At 56.1% G+C, this 14,686-nt stretch overlaps 1 long non-coding RNA gene across 1 annotated transcript; it reads right to left on the bottom strand.

Moving 5' to 3' along the window:
* Window positions 1–613: 613 nt before the first annotated feature.
* On the bottom strand, window positions 614–8,447 carry LOC116435903. The gene is made up of 2 exons (XR_004236893.1): window positions 8,149–8,447; window positions 614–2,538 (listed from the first exon to the last, which is right to left on the bottom strand). It is a non-coding gene; the product is annotated as an uncharacterized LOC116435903 (long non-coding RNA).
* Window positions 8,448–14,686: the final 6,239 nt, after the last annotated feature.

The raw sequence follows: 14,686 nt of genomic DNA, 5'->3' as shown, positions 1-14,686 counted from the left end.
TTTCCAGAGGCTGCTCCTGGCACGGGGATGCTCAGGGAGCCAAAAGCTAGAGGAAACAGCGGGATCAGAGTTTAGAGAGGACAGACTTAGTGCTCCCTAAATGCCTGGCTCCTTCCTCCTCCCATCTCCCCAGTGTTTGTTTTTGCAAGTATTAATATGCTGGGACTGTTTTCTTTAGCACACATCGGGGCTGGAGGGGTTCACCGAGGGCTCTGGGATCTGGGTGACCTTGGCCCATCGGGACACCTTCCCAAGAGTGGTCCCATGGTTGTTCCAGGTCTCCACAGCCCTGGCAGGAGCCACAGAGCCACAAAGACCCCTGGCCCGAGCTCCAGAGTGCCGCTGGTGGGGTGGGCAGCAGCACTGAGTGCTGTGGCTCTTCCCTCTGGCGTGAGGAGGGTTCACCTGGCCGTGTCCAGCTGCTCTGGGACAGCACTGCAGGACCCCGTCCTGCTCCACAACCCTCAGGAGGCAGCAGTTGTCCTGCCAAAAACCCCAGTAGCTGCTAAACAAACAACTTAATGCAAAGCAGCCTCGGTGGAGAAGGAGCGAACGTGCCCAAGGAAGCGTCGAAGCCATTACGGAGCCGCAGCAAAGGCAGCACAGCCTGGTACAATTTGCATCTTTTGTTTTAATTAACGTTCTGCTAATGACTTGTGTAACATGGCTGGTGATAGGCAGCTTCCATCTATCCCCTGGTGTTTGCTCAGAGCCCAGAATGTCAGCCTGCCTGGTTGTCACGGTGGGATTGTTGGGGTTGTCCTGACTCGACGATCCCTGTGGGATCCAGGGAATATTCCATGATCCCCACACCTCACCCTGCTGTCTCTAACTGGGTTGGGATCAGCACCAAAATCACGAAATCCAGAGTGTAACTGGGAGCCTCTGGCTCGTGGAGGAGGTTTGGGAGTTGCTTCTGTTTGGCTTGGCTGCCTCTCCTTGACCAGTCAAGCCACCCTTGATCCACTCGGATTTAAAGCGTCTCCACGCTGGATGTTTGCAGGCTGATCCTGGAGATTCCCCTTCGCTCTTCCCGTGTTTTGTGCTCTCAGCCTGGGCACCGGACACCGTGCAGTGACACCTCGGGCACGTTCCTTGTGTGACATCCTGAAAAAGCCCCAGACAGCCCCGGATTCCCGTGGCCCTGACGCAGGGAGGGATGTGCTGCAGGCTGGGGGGACTCCCAACACACGGGATGTGAGGGGGCTGGGACACAGGATCCGGAGGGGATGTTGTGAACCGCTGGGATGGAGTGCGAAATTGGAACCAGGCGGGAAATCCATGGTACGGAATGTCACACACGAAATCCACGAGGAACAAGTGTCCGTAAACACCGAGGGGGAAAGTCTAAGCAATTAAGTCATTGGAAATGTCAAATAGCCCATGGACCCCACATTCGGACATGACAGATGAACAAAAACATAGACATTAAAAATTCCTGAAAACTAACAAAGGAACTATGATTAATTTCCCTCTGTTCCAGGGCAATCGCATTATATACACACAAAGGAGTCATAAAAATTCCGGGATGACGGAACAAAATCCTTCCAGAGCTCCACAGATAAAATACAACCACGCTGGAGGGAGCTGGGATGGTCCAGGGAAGGAACACGCCTGGGGCTGGCTCCCACATATCCCTTCGGATAAAAGACCTTTCCCAGAGGATGCAGCTACGAGGTGACACCTGCTGAAAGTGCTGCTGGACACGGATGTTGTGTCCCAGCTGGAGATGGGACAAATCCTTCTTGGTGACAGCAGAAGGTCCCTGCAAAGAGCCACACGTGGGATGAGCTGGGCTTTGTGAAATCCCAAGGAATTTGGGATGGGGATGCATCAGCAGTGGCACAAACAAGGATGGTGCAAGGATGGGCAGGAGGGAGGCAGGGAAAGGAAAGGGGTCAACATCCTTCTCTGCCACGGCCAATTTCAAACCCCTGTTGAGTCCCAAGTGCCGGAACTGAGCGTTTAGGAACGAGAGAAAATGAAGGGATAAAGTCAAATCGTTGCAGTCCAAGAGGCAGGCGGCTTCCTTCAGTTCAGAGGAAGATATTCCAAACCAAAACCACAAAGAAAATATCATTAGACGAGGCCGCAGTGCTGCTCGGTGACTTGTTCATTGGCTTTTTGTGGGATGTTTTTCATCAAATCCGGCTGTGGAGTCTGCAAAATTAATTAAGGAGGGGGCTGAGCGGTGCCAGGGACTGAGGGGGGTTTAGGGGCTGCCCCTGTACAAGCAGAAAAATCCCGTGAGAGCGGCAAATCCCCAGCCCAGGTCCGCAGGGATAGTCCCCTGGGACAGGCAGCAACCCGGGACCGGGGTCCCAGCATCCCGACATCCCAACATCTCCAGGAATGCTGCATCCTGAGCGATCCCATCCTCGCTGGAGGCTGCAGCCTGGCCCGAGGCTGCTCATAATTCACTGCCCTCTGCTCGGCAGCCCCGAGCGGTGACCCGGCCATGGGGACGTCATTCCCACATCCTAATGGGCCGTGAAACTCCCGCACGCTCGGGACACGAGGAGTCCGGGCTGGGAAAAGCTGGAGGGGAAAAAGAAAATACAGAGTGGGGATTGTGGCAAAAAGGTGCGAAATACCAAAAAAAGGGAAGAGAGGCGTGAGACGGGGACGGGCGCGGGGACGGCGGAGGCCCCGGGCTGTCCCCGCGTCCCCGCCTGGCCCTGGCAGGTGACGGCTGCAGCCCTGCCTCGCTCTTTCCCCATTCCAAAGCCCGGTTTTCCAGCCAGGAGAGGTGTGCCGGGCGAGAGCCATGGCAACTCTTACACAGAGCGTCAACAAAAATCAGCTAAATAATGACTTTCTCCTTGAAATCCCCGGGGGGTGGGGGAGGCTCCGGGCCCGCTCTGCCGGCCATAAAAAAAGGCTTTAAAATTTTTCAGTGGATGCTGAAGAGGAGCTAAGGGGAGCCCCTGCTCCAGCTCAGCCACATCCCAGCCTGCGGGAGCAAGGGGTGGGCACGGATATCCGGGACAGCACAAATCCATGGATGTCCCATTCCCTGCCCTTGAGCCGCCTCATCCCCTCTGCACCAGCCTAAAAACAGCTGGATCTTGGAATCCGGCCTGGATAGGTGGGAGAGGGACACCTTGGATTAAATCTATTATTTTTTTTTTTTCTGTTTGGCGTACATCTTGAAAAAAATATTTTATTTTAAACCCAAATCAAATGGTTTCCAAAAAACTTTTTTTTTTCTTTTCCCTTTGATAATGGAAAAATTCAGCTCGGAGGCAGCTTTGTGAGCTGGATGGGAAATTCTCCTGTGGGGAACTGTCCTCCACCTTCCTCCCAGCAAAGACAACCCTCCCGCCTCACCACTCAGCAGGGACTCAATTACACAGATGAGGCTGACCCAGCTAAAAGAAGAGTTTGACACGAAATTGGGAACCTGCCAAAAAATTCCTAATTGAAAGTGGTTCCTGCCGTGGGGTCTGCGCCCGGTGACCCCTCCTCTGTCACCGTGAGTTACGAGCACGCTCCGGTTCGAAATGAGCAGAGGAAATCTCATCCTGTTTATATGATTCCCTTTTCCTCCTGCCTGGGCTGAGCCCTGGGCACGTTCTGGGGTGCAGGAGAGCGGCGGCTCTGCCTTTTTCCAGACCCATCTCTTTCCTCGGAGCGACACGCTGGATTATGAACAGATTAAAAGTTCAAGCTCTAATAAACCGAGTCCCCAAAAGCAAATTTAGGCAGAGGAACAGATGGGATTTCCAGAATAGTGGATGTGTCCTGCACTTTCTCCCTGTGTCCTGGTCCTGACGGGCTGTTCGGAGGGGATGGGGGTACGGAGATTTTGGGGGACAAGAACCACGGGGGGGCTGAGAGAAGTGAGGCAAGAAGAGAAGCTGCCACATCGTGGGATCTGTCTCAGGCTTGTCCCACGCACCTGGACTTCTCCCACTTCCACCGCAGCTTGGCCATCGGGCGGGCCCCAGAAACCCGGGGATTTTGCCCAGGGCTGTGCTCCGGAGCTGTAACAGCCACTGTACAGCATCCTGCCTGCTGCCGGGATATCTCCACAGGGCCGTTTCACACCTCCTCGGGCGCGAAGGTCACGCACCAGATGTTCCCCATCAGCAGCAGATCCAAGGACATTTTACACCGGATTTCGGCAGTCAAATTGCCTTCATTTTCTCAGAGGCAAGTGATCCTTGTTCTTGGAGCAGCGTTTGGCTGGGGAAGGGCTGAGTGCTGATGCACGAGGAGTGGGATCCGTGGGATACAGAGCAGAGCCTGCCTTCCTGAGGTCTTTTCCAAAATAGCTGCTGGCAGCCAGAGGTGTCTGGCTCTGGGAAGAGCGCTGACCCCCAGGACACCGCGCTGACCCCCGGATGCCCAAACTCCTTCAACTGCCCACTCTGGCAGAGCAGGGATGTTCAGAGGGTCAGCTGAGCTCTCCTGATCCCACAAGAAATATCCCAGCCGCACGTAGGCTCCTCCTGGGCGTCTCCCACCAGGAACAATCCTTGTTCTGCCACCCCAACCACGGGGACCCCCAGGGATCGGCTCTTCCAGCTTCATCCGTCCCCGTGCAAAGCAGAGGAGAGAGGATGGGTCTGTGACCCACAGGCACATCCAGGGGAGAAGAATTTTCGGTAGTATCCTTGGGAATTGATGTCATTCCTCCTGGCAAAGCGGGATGGGAGGACTCACCTGCCCCTGGGGGCTCGGGAGGGCTCAGCCCAGGAGCTCTGCCCACTCCTCCCTCTCCGTCACATTCCAGCCAGGTAAAATCCTTTCAAAAGCTGAGCTCCGAGCGGGGCTAGCCCACACCATGGAGCCATCCCGTGACTCCAGCTGAAGGTTTGCAGCTGGAGCTGCCGGCACAGTCCGGCTTCCGACTCTGCTGCCAGTGATGGGAGAGCTGCTGGGGCTTCACTTCAAAGCTTTTATAAAAACCTCTGCCACGGAAATGGGGATGCCTGGAACTTCCAGATGCCTGGCAGGGCTGCAGATAAAACATTTGGATCGTTTGGCTGTCTGGGGGGTGAGGGAAGTGTGGATATTATGGCAACATGTGGAAGCATCAGCCCAGAGCAGAGCCGTGCATGGCTCACAGGGGCAGGTTTTGCACCAGAGGGATGGGAAGGAGTCGGAGAGAAGGGCCTGGAGCATCAGGATAGAGGAATCGGAGACACCTTCCACTATCCCAGGGTGCTCCAAGCCCCATCCAACCTGGCCTTGGACACTTCCAGGGATGAGGCAGCCGTGGTTTCTCTGGGCAACCTGTGCCAGGGCCTCCCCACCCTCACTGTGAACAACTTCTTCCTCGTATCCAAACTAACTGGACCCTCCTCTGGATCGTGCCTGCCCTTGGAGGCACAGGAATGGGCGCTCCCAGTCAACAGAAATGCGAAATACAATGGATTCCCTCAAATCCCCCGCAGGACCACAGCCAAAGCCACCTGCCCCCAGGCCAGACGCAGCGGGAGCTGTTATCTCCCTGCTGAATGTGCCTCTGTTCCCAGCACTGCCTTCCCCGGGGCCGCGAATCCCAGCACAGCCAACCCTTCCCAGGGCTGGCACGAGGAGTCCACCCTGCTCCCGCTCCCGGGATTTTGGAGAGGGTCAGCAGCACACTGGGAATGCTGGTGCCGGGGCAGGGACAAGTGAGCACCCCAAGGGTCACCCTTGGAGGGGATTTACCCTCATGGTTCACCCTCTGCACGTGATGCGTTTTAATCCACACATTTGCATTAAAAAGGAACCACCCAGAAAGGCAACTGAACCAGGAGGGAAAGTGATTTTTTTTTTTTTTCCATATTTATACCTCAAAAAATAAAAGGGGGAGGATTTAAGATCCAGCCTTTTCTATCCCGCTGGGCTGGCATCCACCTCCCTCTCCTGCCAGGCAACCCTGCACACCAACTCCCCAGCCAATAAATCCTCTTCCTCATTAAACATTGCGGGTCTCCATTAATTAAATGAGCACAACAACCACAGTCCCTTCAGCAATTAGAGAAGTGGCTGAGTAATTAGATGGAATGTTAATTCAATTTCCAGGAGGGGGGGGAGAAAGAAAAAGAAAGAAAGGAAAAGGAGAAGGAGCAAATGGGATTACATTTGATGAGGGGGAAATCAAAAGTCACTTAATCATGGGGCAATTAAAGTTCCCCAAACTGTGCAGCTGGAAAATAAACCCTGGAAGGGCAGGACCACCGGGGTGTGCTGGGAATGATGCTCATGCAGGTAAAACACCAGCTGGATCCACGGATTTGTGTAACACCCATCCTTTTCCCTTCACGAGGGAACAAGGAGAAGGATATTGCCTCGCAAACAACGGCTTCATCCTGCCCGTACCTCCAGATAATGCTCTTATCAGCCTCCCTCAGCTAAGGCAGATCAGCCCAGCTCTGCCAGGAGAAACAGCGAGGGGAGCAGCTCCCTGCAGCTCCCTGGGCCGCAGGGAAACCAGGACTGGCACGGCAGGGCATGGGCACGCAGGGCCACTCAGCAGCGCCGGGCTCCCAGCGGCACATCCCGCCTGCCACGCGCCCTCCCAGCGGGTTGTCTCCTCTCTGAGGGGTTTTTTATGTCCCTTTCTGGTTTAAATATGGTTTTCCAGGTGTTTGGAGCATCAGCAGGTACCAGGTTTCACCCAGGACCCTCCCATGAGGGTGATGCCCAGAGCCCACCCAAGGGTTTGCTCCAGGGATTGTGGAAAATCCCCCTTTGAGATCCCCAGGGCAAGGGGGGATTTTCCACTCCATCCCAAATCCCTCTACACTGGGGGGACATTCAGCTCCAAATTTGCCCGAGAGCTGCCAGCCTCCCCAAGACCTGGTGCCATCAGAGGGGCTGGAGCCCCCCAACCCCTTTCCCTTTCCAGACCTGCCTGTCAGGGCGTGGGATCCGCATTCCCAACCCTCTCCTGTGCTCGGGGGTGAGTGCCAGGCTCTTGGGCACGATGAACTCAGCCTGAGCTCAGCTCCCGGTGGCCTCCTGCCTTATCCCAGCCCGCGGCAGGGTTTGGAGATAAAGGTAGGTTTTGTTGGGTTTAATTAGCGCTGGCGTGGCAGAGCTGCCGGCTGCCAAGGGCTGACAGGCAGCTTAATTAATCCGCTCACCGCTGTCACTTGGAGACGGCTCCGCAGCAGGGAAGTGGGGGGGGAACCAGGCTGGAGAGGAGCAGGGAGCCTCGGCAGCGCGGAAAAGCCGGTGGGGAGAGGGGATGGAGGGAAATGTTTGCTCCCCGATGATGTTTTTCCCCCTTTTCCCCCCTCCCCGGCATCAAACCTCCTCCTGCTCCGGAGCTACGCCGATCTTCAAACGTGAGAATTCCTCGAGCTCCGGAGCTGCAGGACTCAACCCCCTCCACCACGAAAACCTTTGGGACCCTGGCAGGGGTTTTGGGAGGGTGAAACAGGGAGTCGGTGCCCCTGCAGCACTTTGGGAAGCAGGAGATGCTTTGCCAGCACTACAAGCCTGATTTTATTCCGGCCAAGGCGTGTGAAATAAAGCAGAGCAGGAGCCTGGTGCGAGCAAAAAACCCCCAACGAATTCCACTCCCCACAACTCACTGGCTTTTAATTAGGATGTGCTGCACTCACAGTGATCCAGGAGGGGGAAAAAAAATCCTTATTTCCCACCAAAGAGCTGGATTGGAATGTCCTAGGGCTGGAAGCAGGCGGTGAGTGGAGGTGGCGGGAGCTCGGAGCACTGGGCTGTCACCTGGGGACAGTGAGATGTTCCCAGATGTTCCCAGATGTTCCCAGATGTCCCCAGCTCGGGCCATGGCACGGGCAGGGCTGGCTGCTTCCCGTGTCCCGCGTGTCGGCGGAGGCAGCTGTGCAGGAAGGATTGCTGGCTGCGGCAGGTACGGGCTTGCTCAGGGAGAAAAGAGCATCAGGAGAGCTGGGACTGAGCCCTGGGGAGGCTCAGGGGAGCAGCAGGGGTCAAGAAAAACAAGGGGAAACTGGGGCAGATGGAGAGAAAATGGGAATTAAATAAAGAATGGGTTGGGCTTTCAGCCTGGAGACCAACAAGGAGTGAGCTGGGATGGAGCCCTTCCCGTTCCCTCTGTGGCTCCACAGATCCCTCCCTGCAAATCCCAGCCTGGGGACAGCCACAGCTAGAGCTCTGTCCCTGCCCTTCCAGGTCTCCTATCCCCACACCCACGCCCAAAAATCCTACCTGGATTTGGTGTGAGCTCTCCCCATGAATCAGGAAAGCTCACGGAGGAGGTTGTCTCTGGAAGAGGGAGTTCCAGTCACTCCCAAAACCTTGCTGGGTGCTGCCCAAATTTAAAGCACCCAAATAAAATCAGGGATGAAGCACATGAGCCAACACAACGTCAGGGATGAGGGAGCTTAATTAAAATTAAGTAAATAAGCTGTGGATCTCCTAAGTGAGGCTTGGGTGGGTGCCAGGCTGGGCTGTTCCTGCCCTGGGCAGATCCTACGTGCAGGGTACAGGTGAGAGGCCAGGCCCTGTCCCGAATCCCTCCCCACACCCTGTCCAGCAGCAGGATCATCCCCAGGACCCTCGCAGGGAACAGGCAGAGGTGCCCCATGGCTTGGCTGGTCCATGGGATGGGGAGATCAGGAGCTGGACTTTGATGATTCTCATGGGTCACTTCCAGCTCAGGATATGGAGGCACCTTCCAGGACCTGGAGGGAGCCACAGGAAGGATGGAGAGGGACTTTTACAAGAGTTTGGAGTGCCAGGACACAGGGAATGGCTTCCCACTGCCAGAGGGCAGGGATGGGTGGGATATTGGGATGGAATCATTCCCTGTGAGGGTGGGGAGGCCCTGGGATGGAATTCCCAGAGCAGCTGTGGCTGCCCCTGGATCCCTGGAAGTGTCCAAGGCCAGGCTGGATGGGGCTTGGAGCAGCCTGGGACAGTGGGAGGTGTCCCTGCCCACGGCAGGGGTGGCACTGGATGGGATTTAAGGCCCCTTCCCACCCAAACCATCCCATGATTCCATGATACTCTATGAAACTCCCTCAGAGATCCCTCGAGCAGACCCACTTGGACCCCAATACCCCAAAAACAGAGCAAAGAGGATTTTTCCTAGTGCAAAGCTGTCCTGAGCGTGCAGAAAACCCACAGAGATCCCAATTCCCTTCTCCCTGGGCTGCTCCCGTGCCCCAGGGCGGGACACCGTAAAATTAATCATTTTCTCAAGTGTGTCCCATCCTCTGGGAGCCCGGCGGGGACGCGCAGGATGCGCTCCGGGGGTTCTGCAGAGGTTGCACAAATCCCCGCGTGCCCCCGGGATGCTGCTGCCCTTCACTGTTTATTTGCTTAGCAGCAATTAGAGCAGCGTAATTACAATCAGCGCTCGTTTACATAAAGAATCGCTTCCCTCGGCTTCTGGGCGCCCCCGCTCCGCGAGCCACGTGCCAAGACAAACCTCGGGAAGCGAGGAGAAACCTTGGGAGCGCAAAAACCGAACGTGAGGCGGGGGCCGGGAGGATGGAAAACAGGAGAGAAGGAGGGCGAGGGCCACCCCCCGCCAGCCCGCCCGGCTCCGGCTTCCCTGCGGATGAGTCGCTGGACGGGGTTTTGGGAATGCTGCCGCGCTTACAGGCGCTGCCAAGGGGACGGGACAGGCACACCGCACCTTTTAATTGGCAATTAAGAGCCAGCCGGCCCCGTCCCAGCAGTTACTGGGTTGGTACATGTGGGAATCTTGCGGTTCCTCTTTCCAAAGCCAAACGTGTCAGTGAGGGATGAGGCTCTGGGCAGAGCTCACCTGTAGCAGGGTGCTGCAGCATTTTGGAGGCGTTGGTTGAGGGCAGGTTAAAAAAGAGTCCAGAGATCACCAGCGCATCCCGAGTTTTCCTCCTTCCCTGCAGCAGCCTGGCTTGGCTTTACTCCCGAGAAATCAAAGGCAAGGCTGTAAGTATTAGGTTGATTTTCTAAACAATTCCCCTCTGAGCTTTTAAATAAGATGCAGGTTTTCGAGTAAGCGCAGTGCAGGGCAGCTGAAGACGGCAACGAGGGGGGAAAAAAACCACTTTTCATCCACAGAATCACGGGGATGAAAATATTTACATTTTCTTCCTCTGTGTTTTCAAGGCTTGGTTAAAAAAAAAAAAAAGTTTTTCATTCGGGAAAGAGCTTCTCTGTAATTTCAGGGGGGAGAAAAACAAAACCAAAGTCGATTGACCTTTTCCAAAATTCAATAGGTGAAATGAGGCCAGGAACTAAAAAAAGTTCGTTTTAGAAATCAGGTGCTTTGAGAAGCATTTGGGGAGAAAAGCAGCTGTTCTTGGAGGTTTTACACTGCACACCCTCATCCCAGTCAGTTCTTGCCATTCAGACAAAAAACTAATCTGATTTCTTGGCAGATCTATGAAAGTCAGGAGCACGTGGACTACTTATTATTTGGGCTAATTATTATTATTATTACTGGGGAGGGCCTTAACCTCCCTCTTTATTCCTCTCTCCGCTTCCTTTCCCTCAGGATTCTCAGATTGTTTAAGCGTTTCCCCACTGCTTATTGCAAAGTCCTTGTGCCTCTCCAAGGATCCTGGGCACAGAGGAGCTGTCCTGCCAAACATTCCTCGCTTCCCTCTGCCACCTGGGCACCAAAATGCTGGGACAGGTCCCTGCTGCCTTCATCCCTTCCCCTGCATCCCGGGAGCTCTTTGGTTTCCCTCCTCTGGCAGCCAGCGAGTCGGGGTTTGTTTTTCCCAGGGCTTTTTTTTGAGGGGGATGTAAATAGGATCAAGGAGGCAGGAAGAGCTGCTCTCCAGGGAGAGGATGTCTGTGAGTGCCTGCCCCAGGAGAGCGCTTGTCTGGCCTTCCTGGCTGCTCGGGGATCTGCTCTCCATCCACAGAGGTGATGACAGGTTGTGCCTGGCTGCTGGCAGCCACAGCAGCGAGGAGGATTCGCTCCGAGCCCAGGGGAGATGAGGACGGTTTCACAGAATCGTGGAATCATGGAATGGGTTGGGTTGGGAGGGACTTTAAAGCCCATCCAGTGCCACCCCTGCCGTGGGCAGGGACACTCCCACTGTCCCAGGCTGCTCCAAGCCCCATCCAGCCCGGCCTTGGACACTTCCAGGGATCCAGGGGCAGCCACAGCTGCTCTGGGAATTCCGTCTCAGCCCCTCCCCACCCTCACAGGGAGGAATTCCATCCCAATATCCCACCTACCCCTGCCCTCTGGCAGTGGGAAGCCATTCCCTGTGTCCTGGCACTCCATGCTCTGGTAAAACATCCCTAGAGAAGTTTGCCTGGAAGTCACATCATTTGTGTTTTAAGGGAAGACATTCCCAAATCCCACTTCTCCTCCCTGAGTCATCTTTGCCCTGGGAGAGCCCTTCCTGGCCCAGCCTGAGCTCCGAGCACAGACCAGCACCCAGGGGGAGGCTCCAAGTCCCACAGAGTTCCCGTGGAGCTGGCACGGATCGATGGCGGGATAGCAGGAGTTTTGTGAGGTGTTTCCATCCCGGGAATGTCATCCATCACTCCCAGACAGCCGGCGTGCGTGTGAGGCTGGCTCAGGAGGAGGAGCAGTAGCAGGAGGTGCCTCTGGATGAGGTGGGGCAGAGCTCAGTCACAGGTGAGGAGCCCCTCCCAGGTTTTGGTTTCGTTGATTGAGTGTCAGCCCGAAGGCAACAACGTTCGGGAAATAAATCAGGAGAACTCATCCGACCTGGAGTTCTCAGCCAGCAGAACCAGTCAAGAGGCCACCAGTGGTGACAATCAGAGCCGGTTTGGGAAAGGGCTGGAGAAAGGCAAGGATAAAAAGCGAGGACTCTGTGAGGGCGGCGAGGCCCTGGCACAGGTTGTCCATGGAAACTCTGGCTGTTCCATCCCTGGAAGTGTCCAAGGGATCCAGGTTGGATGGAACAATCTGGGATACTGGAGGGTGTCCCTGCCCATGGCAGGGGGTTGGAATGAGATAGGCTTTAAGGTCCCTCCCAACCCAAATCATTCTGGAATTCTCGGATTCCATGAATCCTGCCACAAAAGCCCTGGACTCCCCAGACAGGTTGGGAATTTCAGTGGCCCCACCTGCAGCAGCAGGGAGTCCTTTCTTTTCTGTGAATTTTATTCCCTCACGCAGCACTGCCTGAATCCCTGGGGCAATCAGCCAAAACCATGCAGGGTTAATGAATTAAAATCATTTCCTCCCAGCTCAGAGGCAGCAGCTCCATCCTGAGGTGTGGAGAGAGCTGTGAACTCTCGGTCTGGGGTGTCCCAGGCAGGGGGACACAACCAGGATGCTCCCACTCCACCATCCCTTCCTCCCTCTCCCTCTCCCTAGCACGGATCGTTCCCTCGGGCTGGGAGCCAAAGCTCATCTCCGGAGGATACATTTTTAGACAGTTTACAGAATCTGGCTTCCTGCTTTTAAAGATCTGGAGCTCTTTTGTTTTCCGTCACCTGGAAGGTAGGTGTGACAGGACTCGGTGTCCCCGTGCGACTCTGGGGGGGAACCACCAGCAGGCAAATCCACGGCTTTGGAAGGAGCCAGAAGCCAAACACCCTGAAGGCAGGGAAAAGGATCCCAGCCCTGTTCTGTGATGGGACACAACCTTCCCCCCTGCACGGCAGGAGAGGAGCGCTCCACGAGCAGAGACACAAAGCTGGAATAACAACCACTGGAATAACAACCACTGGAAGGACCCACCGGCGTCACTCTGAGGCTCCCTCCCGGCTGCTGTGACATCCTGGGATGGTCCCGAGGGCCAGCAGCGCTGCTGAGGTGGTGTCAGACCCCAGCGTGTTCCTGCTGGGCTCGTCCTGCCAGGCAAGCCCGGGCCAGGCGTGCCACAAAGCGTGCTCTGTCTCGCACACCCTCCCGAGCCGGGCACCTGGGAGGAACCTGCTGCCGGGGCTCGGCTACCTCAGGCCAGGAGTCACAGGGGTTTGGCCCAGGTTTGGCTTCTCTTCCGAACTCCTGGAGAGAGGAGTTTGGGAGGTGACACCGCGCCTGGACTGTCCCCTGTTCGTTCCCTTCTTCAGAACCACAGCCAGTGGTTTTCCCGCTGGCAGCTTTACAGCAACTGGTGTTTACTGGAGCAATAAAAACAAAAAAGTATTATTTTCACACAGAAATCCTATCAAACGCTCTGGAAATGTGTCTGCTTAGTGGTGCCAGGAGCTTGGCACTGGGATCTTCAACCTGGAACTCAGAAACCCACCCCAGGCTGTCAAACAGCCCCTGTGGCAGCTCTTTGGGCAAGCCCAGCCCAGCCAAGGGGGCTAAATCCCGGGGTGCCCCAGGCCCCTCCCAGCCCCTGGAACAGAGGAATGCCCCTTTCTGCAGTGGGATCATGGAGCTGTGGGAGTACAAGAAGTGGGACGGCAGCGGTGGCTCTGCGACCGAGGGGACACTGATTGTGGGACATCTTTCCTCAAGCCCCAGCTCAGCAGCAGCTCCCACGACACCAAGGGTTAAACAGGGACTAAAACCAAGGACAACACTTTGGGAGAAAAGTTATCCGGGACCTCGGATCCCAGGGATTGGTGAGAAGGTGCCTGAGCACCTCTGCTCGATGCTGCATGAGGGGTTCCCTTGCCAGGACCCCCGGCACAAGGACGAGCCCTGCGAGGGGCCGGGGCTGCCCTGAGCCACGGAGCTGCATCCTGGCCTTTTGTTCTCCGCAGGGAGCGTGCAGGCACTTGGGTGCCAGCCACGAGAGCTTGTGCTGTGCCCGCTTCCTCCCTTGGCACGCAGCGGGGCCGGGCGCCTCTGGCCAATTCTTGGTTGCGTAAACAGCCCGAGTAAGGAAGATAAATGAGGCTGAGTGGCAGGGGAGGCTGCACGGCTGCCAGGCAGCCCTTCCCTGGGAATCAGGGAATGCTGCAGGGCTCCAGGGCCGTGCTCTGGGTCAGAGAGTGCAGCATCCCAGGAGGTGCTTCATGAGATGCCTCAGAGCAGCTCCCTCGAATCACTGACTGCTTGTTTTAAGAGCTTGGGGTTAAAGAGGTTTTTCAGACTGGTAAAGAAATTCAGTCGTGGAGAAACACATAATCCACCTCATCCTGGAGAAGAGGACACTGAGGGAAGAGCTCATTGCTGGCTACAACTTCCTCAGGATGAGAAGTGGAGAGGCAGCTCTGATCTCTGCTCTCTGGGAGCAGGGACAAGACCCAGGGAATGGCTGGAGCTGTGTCAGGGAGGGTCAGGTTGGATATCAGGGAAGGGTTCTTCCCCCAGAAGGTGCCAGGGCACTGCCCAGGCTCCCCAGGGAATGGTCCCGGCCCCGAGGCTGCCAGAGCTCCAGGGGCGTTTGGACAGCGCTGCCAGGGATGCCCAGGGTGGGGTTGTTGGGGTGTCTGTGCAAGGCCAGGGCTTGGATCCGTGATCCCCACGGGCCCCTTCCAACTCGGGATATTCTGTGATCCTGTGCCCTCCTTGATCTCACCCTGGCAGTGATGCTGATGCTTCCCACCGATGCAGAGCCTCGAGCGCTGCCCCAGCCCCAGGCTCTGTGTCTGAGCTGCAGCTTCCGAGGGATACAAGAGGTTAAAATTAAACCCCCCCTGCCCTGAGCCCTGCTAATGCCTCTGCAGAAAGGAGCACCCCTGCCAAGAGCTTATCTGAGGCTCTTTGTGAACAAAGTGAACCCTGGAAGGTGGCGAGGCTCAGTGACAGGGAGCGGGGATGCCAGCCAAGATCCCTGCCTCTGGCCACGGGAGAAATTTCCATCTTAGAGAGGAGCCACCCCACTCTGATAACCCCACTGTTCCCAGCACTGGGAAG

This window comes from Corvus moneduloides, chromosome 28 (assembly GCF_009650955.1).
Source record: "Corvus moneduloides isolate bCorMon1 chromosome 28, bCorMon1.pri, whole genome shotgun sequence".
Lineage (NCBI taxonomy): Eukaryota > Metazoa > Chordata > Aves > Passeriformes > Corvidae > Corvus > Corvus moneduloides.
This window is presented reverse-complemented; position numbering and strand designations above follow the sequence as displayed.